The sequence below is a fragment of the Sphaerodactylus townsendi genome, linkage group LG09, assembly GCF_021028975.2.
Source record: "Sphaerodactylus townsendi isolate TG3544 linkage group LG09, MPM_Stown_v2.3, whole genome shotgun sequence".
NCBI lineage: Eukaryota > Metazoa > Chordata > Lepidosauria > Squamata > Sphaerodactylidae > Sphaerodactylus > Sphaerodactylus townsendi.
The window spans coordinates 3,544,657-3,557,708 of record NC_059433.1 but is presented as its reverse complement, the minus strand read 5'-3'; positions in this window follow the sequence as shown (position 1 = coordinate 3,557,708).

The window sequence follows — 13,052 nt, the reverse complement described above, 5'->3', positions numbered from 1 at the left end:
GTCACTAACAAATTAAAATATACACATATAACAACCCAGCCTAGTCTTATCTCCTCAGAGACTGGAAGCTAAGCAGGGTCAGTACTTGAAAGCGTACCAAGGAAGACCAAGGAAGGATACCAAGGAAGACTCTGGTAAAAGGAAGACTCTGGTACAAGGGTACCAAGGAAGACTCTAGTTGCTGTACACAGGAAGGTCTCGCCTTGAGCAGCTCTCACCTGCGATGGTCTCACCTTGGGCAGGTTAAGCCAGTCACCACCTCCTCCCTGCCTTGGCTCTTACAGGGACTCCTGCTGGCCATGCACTCCCTGTCCAGCTTCTTCTCAAGCACACCACCTCTCCCACCTCACATAGGACTTGGTTTGGCTCTGCCTGTTGGGCATCCAGCCTGTTGCAATTGTGATTTCCTAGCATATATATTTCAGATTTTTCAAATATATGTAATTATTTCAGATTTTTTCTGCAAACTTGGGTCATTATTCAGACATTTGTCCTGTCCTTGTCCATCCGCTGAAACCTCAAATTTAGTCCAGTTGTTGAAACCTCAAATGTAGCTATTAGAAAGTACAAGCAGGAGCCCAGAATAAAATATTGCTGATTATGTTATAGTTAGTTTTCATTCAGTTTTCATTCATACCCTTTTTTCTGTGCTGCTCTTAACATTGTTATGTTTTAGAGCCCTGTTTAATTTTTCAGGACTTTCTACAGGTTTCATAAAGGTCATTCCTAGTTTTAATGTTTTATTCTTGTTGCTAAGCTGATGGGAGGGGAGGAGGGGGAGGTGCATTTTCTTTCTTCAAACTGCCGGTACCTGCAGTGGCTGCAGAAAGGAGGCCGCCCTGTGAGAGCCAGTGTGGTGCAATGTTTTGGAGCAGTGGACTCTGATCCAAAAAACTAGGTTCAATTCCCCAGTCCTCCACATGAGCAGTGGACTCTTATCTGGTTAACTGGATTTGTTTCCCTATTCCTCCTCGTGAAGCTTGCTAGGTGACCTTGGGCCAGTCACAACTCCCTGAGAACCAGAGGCATATGGCCTATGGCAGGGGTCTGCAACCTGTGGCTCCAGAGCCCCATGCGGCTCTTTCGTCCTTGCACTGCGGCTCCACATGGCTTGGGTCCTCTCAGCCTCCTTCGGAGAGTCACCCTAAGGGTTAATGGGAAAGAGTCCCCGTTCCTAGAGAGGCACAGCCCGAGACAGTTATCCCAAGCCACTTGTGGCTTCCTAGTCCCAGCTGCCTGGTTGGCTGATGACAGTGATGATGGCGTGGGGTGGGGGCGGAGCACCACTGGCACGGGGTGGGGGCGGAGCACCGCTCTTGAACAAGTGAGCGGCGAAGGGTGGGAAACGGGAGGGAGTTGCAGGAGTGCAGATTTTCAGTGCAATCCTAACCTCACTCTGCCCCCCTTGAATGGGGGGTCAGGGAGTGACCCTGCTTTGGGTGGCCTCATTTCCCCCTTCCCCGGGTCCTTCTTGGGGGTGGGATCACATGGGGGACCCCAGCAGCACCATTTTGGGTTGCAGACCCCCAGCAGCCCACTGAGCTCCAGGGGCTTTCCTGGCACATTGCAGCCTGGCTGAGTCCAGGTGAGAAAGACGATGTCAGGTTTTAAAGAAGTTATTACCTTCAGTCCTGCAAGGTTGCACTCATTGGGGCTGGGGAGGTGGGGGTTCATGGGAATTGTTTGCTTCTGCATTGCCAAGGATGGCAGGAGGGCATGGGGAAAGCCTTGCACGTGGATCTTGGAAGATTTACTTCAGAGTAAGCCAGTGGAGGGTAAGCTTGTAGATGGTGGAAGGGAGGAAGTCCGGGATCATCCTCAGCCATGGTTGTCGTGGGTTGCCCGGCTGGCAAATCCCAGGACATTTGGGGGTAGATTCTCAGAAGCTGTGGCTTTGGGGACCAGGGCAGGGGCCATGCTCAGTGAGAAATATGGCTGTCGAGTCCACCCTCCATGGCAGACATTTTCTCAGGGGGGGAGAAGTTCAGCCCCCCTCCCGGAAGTTGACAACCCCATTAAAGGCACCAATTTTTTTTATTTTTTTATTTATTTATTTTTTCAATTTATATACCGCCCGATCCACCATCCAAGTGGAAGTTGAGGGGGTTCTTTTGGGGGGACATAATCAGTACCTTTCAACACAAGAAAAGAGAAATGTGTGAAACGGGGGTTCTATTGATGGTCATTTGAATCATGTACAAAACGACAGGCTTTTTACCCCCCCCCCTTTTTTTTTTTTTGCTTTGATGGGTAAAAATGGGCCCCAAAGAAGGGAACTTCTCCCTGCATGAGAATATATATAGTGCGATCTTCATTTTAGATGTGAAAAAGTATTTGTGGCTCCAAGTGTTTTCTTTTCCGAGGAAAATGGATCCAAATGGCTCTTTGGGTGTTAAAGGTTGCCGACCTCTGGCCTATGGGGACATGGGGTCACCCATGTTCCTGGGCACACGCCGCTGAGCCCCAGCCTCTGTGCAGACTGGCTTTTGTCCTCCACAGGCCCTGCCAGCCTGCACAGAAGCCAGTGGGGGGGGGGCTCAGCTTGCACAGAGGCCGGGGGTGGAGCTCAGTGGTGGGCGGTCCTGCCCCCAAACCCCGCCATCACACACGGCAATCAACTTGGACCCAAACTTTTTATTCCCACCATTATTGTGGCTTGCTTGTTTCCCTTTGGCAGAGTGAGGGCGGAATTGCAGTCATTTTGCTGCTATGAGGAGTGGAGGAAGTTTTTTGGAGAGTGTCTCACTCACTCCTTCAGCCAGGGCATTAGGAGTGAGTTTGCTTTTATCACTGTCTTTTTATTTGTTGCCCTTTCCTGGGGGGGGGGAGCTACAACTCCTGCTTTACTACCACCACCCCATCCCCCCTGCCAGTGATGGGGGTGGGTCATGACTCCTCATCCTCTCCCAGCCACCCTTTTCTCCTTCTCAGCTTGCACTGTGCAAACGAAACACAAAAAAGGTGCGCTGAGCTCTCTTGGCCCTTCCCTTCTTATGCAGGCAAGCAGGACCAATTTGTTCAGCAGCAGTTTAAAAATCCTGACAACTCCAGCAGCCCTTTCTGAAGGGATCCTCATGTTTTTATTTACTCTTTTAAGGCAGCCTCATAACAAAGTTCTCCAGGTGATTCCACAGGGGGGAAATTCAATACAACCCAATCAGTATTAAATGATAACAGTTAAGTATCAAATAAAAAAGCCGTGTTGGCACTAGCAGCAACATTAAACCAAAAAAGGCAAATAAAGAGAAAAATGAAACCCTATTCCTTGGGAAAATGAGACCACTTGTTCACAAGCCCACAGAGAAGGCTCCAAGCAAAGAGATCTGGGATCAAATTCAACAGGCCTGGCATCTCAACCAAGAAGACCCTTTCTCTGGCACCCACCTTACCCCAGAAGATGGAGGAGTTCAGGCCTTTCACAATTAGGAAGGTCCATATCAATCCTCAAGAAATCTCAGTCCCAGGCAATAATGGGATTTAAAAGTGAAGGATGTGCTTTCTAGGAAGGGGCACAAGTGACAAATCAAGAGTGCAGCTGATTGGTGAACCGAGCAGGCATCAGACCCCCCCCTCCCCCACTGAAAACCCACTCTTTCGACACCATTCTGCTTTTAGACTCCTACTTGGTTCTACAGCCTAAATCCTATTTCATTTTTTACTTAATGTCCCATCTTGTTGGTTGAATGGACTCACTCCATAATCCGCCTGGAGTTCCACTGAGAAAGGCACCTATAAATAATGTGATCAAGGTGTCTCCCTACTGTGGAGAAAATTGACGGCGTTACACATGGACCCCAGACTACTGTTTCTTATAAAACAGCTACACACTTGCACTAGCTGCAGAATAAGAGCCGCAACAAAAGGACCGCTCACAGAAAATATCATCACAACCAGAGGGGTCAAACAAGGCTGTACATTGGCCCCCACTTTGTTCAATATATTCCTTAGTGATCTAGTGCCAACCCTCCAGAAGGCCAATGGGCATGTTCCCCAAACTAAGCACTAAACAGGTCGCCAGCGTTACTTGTATGCTGATCTGACACCGTTCCGTCCAGCAGTACCCATTGAAGCGCATGTTCAATGCTAAATGCGGCTCTCAGCTCCTCTATGGAGCACCTATTTGGATCGGAGCTATAAACAAAAAATAATATAAAGCACAGCCCCAGTCCCGATTTCTTCCACAAAATTCATGGGCTTACCAAATTGTACTTCCATATGCAGCCCTATGTTTAGAACTCGGGCAAATATCATATGCCACGATGGCCTGGCTGAGAACTGTCAGATACTGGCTAATGTGATCCACTATTTGCAGGGATCGCTCCAGTTTGTTACACCTCATGTAGCTTCCTCGAACTATGCAAAATTCCTAGGTGGCTGAAACTAGTTGAGGGAAAAATCAACACTCTTGGCTTTTCATTAGAGTCAGTTAGTCCCTCTTTCCCTATCAGAAGCATATAGCTGGCTTGAAAAACTAAAGCTATTAGGAGAACAAGAGTATCCCGAGGGATATGATAACAGCTGCACTGCCGAGGAAAGCGTGTTCCCCTGACCCCTGCTTATTCCAATTGAACAAAAGGGACACATGGCCAATCGCTATTTACAGTGGATCACTTCAACCCTAAATTAAGAAGAGCTTTAACACTTTGGCCCAGATTCAATCTAATGTGCCTTCTATGCTGCTGCTTATGGCAAGATTATCAAATAAATTGATAAAACAGAGGAGGCTATGTCCATGCAATATGGGTCAGTTGAGTGGAGACACTTAATCGATCATACCCTCTTTCATTGTGTGTAAGGGCCTATTGCAAAATCCAGAATGTCACAATCTGCACTTATCCCATTTCTGTATAACAATCTAACTGATGCTCTTAAGATACTCTGTGCTTTTGAACAACATGGATCCCACAGTGTATTAATGAGAATGCTTAATAAAATTTCTGCTAACAATAATAGGCGTAAGTCTAGATGAATGTACTCTCAACCAATGCTCTATGTATTATGACCACGCATATAGCCAGCAGTCCAATTTTTCTAGCTTCTGTCAGTATCCGCTATGAGCGTTTAAAGTGGAGTTAACTTAGCTGAAGGCTGAATGTCCTATAGTTACAGAAGGACCATGTATATATTTTAGTATTTAGTATTTTGAGTACCCAGTGTCTATAATTGTGAGCAATAATGGGCAAATTTTGTATGCTGATTTTGTATGTTTATTTTATGCCAATAAAGGCTTGTGAACTCTATAAATAATGTGAACAAATTTTCTTTAAAAAATTAACTGCTTTGCTCTCCATTTTGGGGGCAACAGGGCTACTAGAACACTCTCTTGCCAAAGATGTATAACAGTAATTACATACCAGTGCCACAAGATAGCAGTGTTGTACTATAAGTCACATACAAGACTGTGTGTGTCTAACTGTGGTAACGTGCAGTTAAGTCACAGCTGACTTCTGGGTTTTTAAGGCAACAGATTAACAGAGGTAGTTTGCCATTGCCTGCCTGCATTTGCATAGCGATCTTGGACTTTCTTAGTGGTCTTCTATCCAAATACTAACCAGGGCTGATCCTCCTTAGTTTCCAAAATCTGATAAGATTGGGCTAGCCTGGGTCATCTTAGGAGAGCCTTAACATCCAAGTGTCCCTAGCCAACTACTGTAAGGAGTCTCCTATAATTTCCTTTTTGGCATTGTCCCCCAATTTTTAACAACACCTTTTTGTGAACAGGTGTATCCATCTTTTGTTCATATATGTGTTCATATGTAAATCATAAATTATATATTTGTGTTTACTATCAAAACAGGATCTAGTACTTGAGGCTAGCTGAACGAAGGGAAGTCAAGCAAACAGGCAAATTTTTGTTCCTAGTGATGCTGCAACATTTGCAAATACGTGTTTCAAAAACTGGGCTTTCCCTGCTGGCAATACTCACTTTCTCTCAAGTCAAGTACCCCAATACTGCTGCTGCCGCAGGGCATGAAAATGTGAATCACTCCCTGGACTGATAAAAGCCCCACCCACAATACAATACTATGTCAACCCACATCTTTGCATAACAAGTTCCACCCAAACACTTACTGATTGGTTCCCCACCCTGGGACATGGACAATATATACCCCACTAAACATCCCCTTCTCACAGAACACAGTGTGTAACAGACTTCCCTCTGTGATACACCTCTGAAGATGCCAGCCACAGATACAGGCAAAACGTTAGGAACAAGATCCACCAGACCACGACCACTGTAAGGAATTCCATAGAAGCAGAAATAAAAGGCTCTTTTGGTGTAAAAAAGACCAAGTTTATTCCAGACATCTTAGAAAGCTCAAGGACACGCAGGGTCAGGAATAAGAGCTCCCACAAGAAAAGCAGGTTATAAGGCGGTCCATCCCATCCCCCCTCCAGGATTCCCAGGGGAACGGAGGTCTCATCTCCCTCGCAGAGATAAGGTCTCAGCGCCGAAGAAGCTTCACAGCCCATCGCCCGGGCTGTGGAGATGGCTAGTCAAGGCCAGGCTGTAAAGCTGACCGCGTTCATCAAAAAAAAAACCATTAGAATCCTTGCATACACTCTGCCTCCCTTAAAAGTGCCAAGACCTCCCCAGGTTTTTTGTCGCGGAAAAGAAGGCGCTGCGGTGGAGAGAAGCAGAAATAAAGAGGCGGAGGCGTCAATATTTTCGGAATTAAACCCATTGATTATACTCCAGAGGAATACCCCCCACCCAAGAGACCTTTAAATATTGTAAAGCGTTTGCGATTAAAGCCCCTTGCAGAGTCCAGGATGGCTGATCAATTTCGTAATGCTTGTGGCCATCAATAATAGTTGGTGGGGGTCTCTCCGGCGTGTCGTGCCAGGCATCGGAAGCGGGAGCCTCCTTGAGTAAACTGGAATGGAAGACAGTGATGAATGTTACTAAGAGAGTTAGAGCAAATCCAATGCGAGGGACAGTGACATCATTAATCCCACTTTAGTAATCTGGAAAAAGGTCCCACCGAATCTTTTGCCTGAGTTTTGAAAATTTATGCGACGTCTCTCACAAGAGATTTTTGGTAGACAAATTACACCCAGGCGCCCACACGCGAGAGGGAAATCCGAGCGGGAATTGCTTATCCGCTTGCAGCTTTTGGGAGTCTTTTTTAGCCTGTTGTAAGGCAGGGTCTGGACCGTTTTCCACCCCTGGAAGCCAGAGATGATGAAATCCATTGTTGAAACTCTGGAGGATCCAATAAGCTTCCGCCAGAGGAGTTGACGACAACGGCGGGAAAGATTTCTGACCCGTTGACACAATTTCGAAGCGGGTCTTTTTTTTGTACTGCTTATGAACCGCAGATTGTTATAGGCAGTACTCTGCAATAGCGGAATTAGCTTCGCACCAATTGTCTTGGTGGTAGTTGGTGCTTAAACACCGTGAAATACTGCTCTCTGAGGGTTCTGGTTCGTTCTCTCCGACTCACCGTCACTTTGAATGTGGTAGGGCGGCAACCGCCGGGGCGGCCCCTAACAACCCTAGAAAAGCTTTCCAGAACTTTGAAATGAATTGGGGGCGGCATGGTCGGAGACCACCTTATATCTGTGAGGCGGAGGTACAGGGCGCGTAAACATGCTGAATGAATTAGGCAGGCGACTAAATCTCTGCAGGGCCGGAGGGATGGAAAGCACATGGAATAAAATGGGCTTGTTTAGAAAATAAGTTCCCACCACCACCCACAAGACCGTGGTTACCAATGACTTTCTGGCAAATCTGTAATAAAATCCATGGAGATGACTTTCCCAGGGGCGGGAGGCCACCGGGAGAGGTTTCAACAGACCATGGGGCTTTCCTGAACGCTTCTTGGCTTCTGCACAAAACAGAGCAACCTTTAACTGTATACGTCTCAATGTCTTTAGCGATCGCATGGCGCCACAAGAACTGGGACGGCGGGCCTAAATGCAGAGTTTTTAGAAAGCCAAAATGTCCAGCCGAGCGGGCATCATGGCAGGCCTCGAGAACCTTACTACTGCTTGCGGAGGGGGGGGAGAGCATCGTACCAACAATCCCCCCGCCGCCAAAACGCCTTCATCTCCAAAGCGCCAATTGGGAGTAAGCCTTCCTCGAGCCTGGGAGGCTTCGCGCAACCCGCCTCCTGAAGTTCCCTGGGTAGGGAAAGAGAGTAGACCAGGCTGGGAGATGGGCGGAGAAGGAGGAGTGGATGTCTGAGAACGGGTGACAGCCAGCCCTAATTGGGAGGGGGAAGGAGAACAGTGCGGCGGAATGTCCCGTAAGCTGGCTCCGCCCCTCGAGGTAGGCAGCGAGAGCGCATCAGCCAGGCTTATTGGTTTTTTCCGGGGAAAAAAAATGGACCGTGAAAGAGAAACTGAAAGAAATCGGCCCAAAAGTTGTTTGTCATGGACACATTTTGAGGGGTGGAAAAGAAGCTGACCGTAAGTTCTTGTGATCCGGACCAAGAGCTTGAAAGCGTGTGCTTTAGCCCCTCCAGCCAGTGGCGCCAAAGTGGAGGGAAGTGATGCTACTTTGATGGCCGCCCAGTCTCTTTATCCCCTACAGTCCAGCTTGAGTTCAGCACGGGAGAATTTCTTTGATAAATAAGCACCACGGAACCAACCTATCATCTTTATTTTTCTGCAACAGGGCTGCCCCAAAGCGCTTTGTCCGGAGGGCATCCACTACGTGAACCCACAAGCGGGAGATCTGGGTCAGGGTGCTTTAGGATAGAGATTCGGTGGTAAAAGCAGATTTTTAAAAGCTGAAGAAGGCGGTCTGACATTCTTCAGACCAGGAAAGGGGCCCGAGGCTTTGGCGGACAGTGGATCTTTACCCTTAGATCGCGTAAGAGGTCTGTGAGAGGGAGAGTCGAAGTTCCAGCTAATTGGGGTATAAAAAAGAATCCACGATAGAAATTATGCAAAACCTAGAGAGAAGATTGGAGTTCTTTTCGGGTTGTTAGGGGCAGGCCATTGGAGGACCAAGCATCAATCTTTAGCAGGATCCATTTGTAGGCCCTCGAGGCGAGATCCGGTAACCCAAATGAGTCCAATGAGAGGTTTGGTGGAAACAACATCTTGGAAAGTTTGGCAAAGAGGGGAGTTGTCGAGCAAAGCGCTTTCCAATACTTCCGAACCAAATGCTTCATGCTCCCCTCCATGGTTTGTAGAATAAATTAAAGCGTCATCCAAAGTAATAACCACTACTCCCTTATACAATAAATCATGGAGAACTTCGTTGATAAGGGCCATGAAAAGCTCCGGGGGGCCCCACTTAACCCGAATGGCATTTATTAAGTATTCAAAACTGTCCAAACTTTGTGTTAAAATGCAGTCAAGTGTTCATAGCCTTCAGCAAATTCTGACCCTGTAAGTAAGCTTCTCTCAAGTCCAACTTAGTGGTAAAGATGCCAGTCCTTTGCCCAATGCTACCTTAAAAGGTCCTTGATCAAAGGCAAAGGGTATTTATTGGACAGGGAGACTCGCATTGAGGACCCTCGGTAATCTGTGCAGAGCCGCAGAAAGACCCATCTTTCTTTTTTTTACAAAACAATACAGGAGCAGCATGTGTGTGTGTTTGGTAGCCCGCCCGATATGAACCCGCTGGCGAGGTTCCTTTGTCTAAGAAAGGCACGAAGTTCCTTCTCCTGGGCATTGGGAACTCATCGCGGTAGATCCTACCTTTGGGCAGTTTAAGCCTCTGGCTGTAATGCTTACGATTTTGCAGTCAGGTGTCTCTATGGCGGTGACTAAACTGATGCGCAGATTCTTGCTCCTGAAATACTCTGGCTAGATCTTGCATGCGCGGTGGAATGCCCGGGTAGAATCGGGAGCAATGGCTGATGCGAAGGCCAGGGGTGTGTCAGAAGGAGAAGTCGAGTTTTCCCCAATTCATGTGTTGTTCACCGCCCAGGGAGGGTCAGTGAATTCTAAGATCGCTTTCTTTCCAAAAGGCTGAATTTTGGTTCATGCAACAACAACCATGGCAAGCATGCCCAGAACTATGGAGTGTTTGGCCACTGGCGCCAGAATAAAAACTAATTTTCTCCCAATGAGTGCGGTACTTGAGCGGAGGAGGAACCCGGTATGCGTTTTTGAACTGGGCGGTCCTTGGCTCCCGAGAGGACTGCGGTCACACTTTGGGTGGAGAAAATGGTATATAGGGAAGCTTAGCCAGGGGGACTTGGTCCTAGAGCTCTAGCTCCCTCCGGGCCACCTGGGGCGCATTAAGCAATGGGAGCAGCCAGAATCCACAAGGGCCGAGGCTATAATACGAGTATGTCTTTGCTTGAAGGGTTGGCCAGAAGCGCTTGGATTGTAATGGGGTAGCTGCCTTCACCCGCATCACGGCGTCTGGAGCTCGAACCCATGTCCATGGGGGGGGCTGAAGAAAGGCAAACAGTAGCTGCTTCCTCCCTCCTTCTGGGTGCGCCTTAACCGATGACTGCCTTGAAAACCGAGCCCGTTAGGCTGGCGGCCCTGATTCGCGTGGTATCTTGGCAGATGGGTCTCTTGCTTGTAGCGGCGGAGGCCGGTTGGCTTCTGTTTTCGGGCAGTTAGGCGGCCTAGATAGAGCTGGTCCTCGCGGTAAAGACTCAATCCCAGTCGGCGACGGCTGCTCGGGAAGGTGGTCGCCGGTAGGAAGCTGGAAAACTTGGCAGTGGTGAGCCGCAGTGGCGAAGAGCTTGAGGCGTTGGCGGCCTCGACGGCACGCAGCGTACTCTAAAGCGGAGGCGCCACCTGGGATCCCCAATTCAATCCAAAATCAGCAATAGTCGCGGGAGGGACCCGAATCAAAAACTTACCGTTTCCGCACGCGAAAGCTTGCCGTCACGACAGCATCCGAGAAGTATTCGCATTTCATGCGCTCAGGCCGCACTCAGGAGGGAGTCGAGGCAGCACGCCGCCACGAAAATTCACGCAGGCAAATTCACCTGCGCAAACGAGCGGTTGCCTTACACTGAATAGTTTTGTTGATAGAATGCCGGATAGCTTCATTTTCAGCACCCGGATCTTGGAAGCGAGCCCACTTAAAAGGCTTGGAGAGAGCAGCGGGCACCGAAATGCGAGTATCTTCATCTTGCAGGTTCAAAAGAGTCACTGAAACCAGTCGGCTGCCGCCCCATCCAGGACTGAACCCGATGTCCGGTATTTATTTTCAGCAGCTCAGACCGGTATAAATCGTCATAGTCCTCCCGTATGTGGGCATCGAGGTTGCAAGATGAGAGTAAGGGAAGTTTTGGAAGCGGTCCCCATCCCGAAGCGGGCCAGGTATTGGAGGTCTGTAGTAACCCCTCTCCACGGCCTATGGCGCCCACAAGTACAGCGGTTCGCGCCAGAGTTGAGCAGGTTGAAGGCGAAGCCCGGTTGCGCGGGGGGGCCCGAGGAATCGATTTCAGAGGTATCAGCGCCCGGTGCGGCTGGGCGTTTCGGTGGAGAGCGGTCGCTTGGAAGGTGGCTGGACCCAGCAGCGTCGCCCCTCTGGCGCCGGCGCTGTACCCGTGTATGGCCCGTAGACTCCAACTTGGGTTGTCTGGTCTGCTTTTAGCTTCTTCAGTTCTACCTCTCCAAGGCAGCCAGCTCTACTCTCCTTGCGAGTCAATGCATCCTGGTGCGCATGCAAAGCTGCTTTCTCTGCGTTCCAATTTAGCCAGTTGCGTCCTCCGTTGAACAGCTGCAGTAAGTTCACTTTGTTAATACGCAAGGCCCACGAACACTTTCGCGTTGACGCTGTAAGTTCAGTTTGGGAGTGTTCCAGGACTTTATCATGGACTGATAGATTCTGCACATATTGCCGTTAAGGTAGCGCATCTTTGGCACGGTCCAATTCGAGAGTTGGACTACTTTCGCGGCTGCTGTTCCCGATCTCTCTGCAGGTTTTCAGCAGCTCTTGCTGCAGCTGTTCCCGTTCCTCTTCCCATAGCTGGCGTTCACGGGCTCCATGCATTCCTGGGCATCTCGCAGTCGGCCCACTTCCTCAGCCCAGCTCTCTTTCGATGGGAGAGGGAACAGATCCGGCTGGGAGTGCAGGCTTCCCTCCGACTCCTGCGTCTGCCTGGACGCCGGTGACATCGCGATGCCTACCGGGTGGCTCCCGCACGGGGCATCTCAGGTGCCGCCGCTGGTCCTGGGGATCAGGGGGGGTCCGATCGGAAGACGGTACGGATAATTCCCTCCCAATCCCTGGTATAGTCCGCAGTGTCACTGGTGAGTTAGCCTTCTTCGGATGGGCCAGACCCAGTGCTATGCCACGGTGGGTCTTTGGGAGCATCCACTCACAAAATCTGACGAGTCCAGGAATCGATGCTCAATGGACTCCTGTGTTGCCGCTATGAAAGGTGGTCAGGCCCGTCTCCTCCGGTGGACAGGTTGCATCTGGAGGTTTCCGTAATCCATACGGTAAAACGGGTAGGATATCCGATCCACAGGCGCTCGTATCCATATAGACGAAAGCCCCAAACGACTTCCATGTAAGTCCTCATGGTGCGTCTTACCACGTCCCTGCGCTCCAAACTGGAGTAAAGGAAGACTTCGTCGCGGTTGTGATGGGTTTAGGGACGGGAAAGAGTCAGCTCTCAGCTGGTAGACCCTCGTTCTCCGGCCAAGGTTCCTCCAGATCCAAGAAGGCTGGACAGGGTCGGAGACCCTCTTTGGGGGCTACCGTGACGCCTTCCCACAGGAAACATCTCAACCTCTCCATGCCGAGACACCCAGAGGTCCACTGTACTAGGAATAAACATAGATGAATTAGGATTCCTGCCACAATGTAAGGAATTCCATAGAAGCAGAAATAAAAGGCTCTTTGGTGTAAAAGACCGTTTATTCAGACATCTTAGAAAGCTCATGTACACGCAGTGGCAGGAATAAGATCTCCCGCCAGAAACACAGGTTATAACTCTGTCCATCCCATCCCCCCTCCCGGATTCCCATGGGAACGGAGGTCTCATCTCCCTCGCAGAGATAAGGTCTCCGCCGAAGAAGCTGGCCCATCGCCCGGGCTGTGGAATGTAGTCAAGGCCAGGCGGCTGACCCGTTCATCAACACCATTGAATCCTTTACACCACACAGCCTGGAAG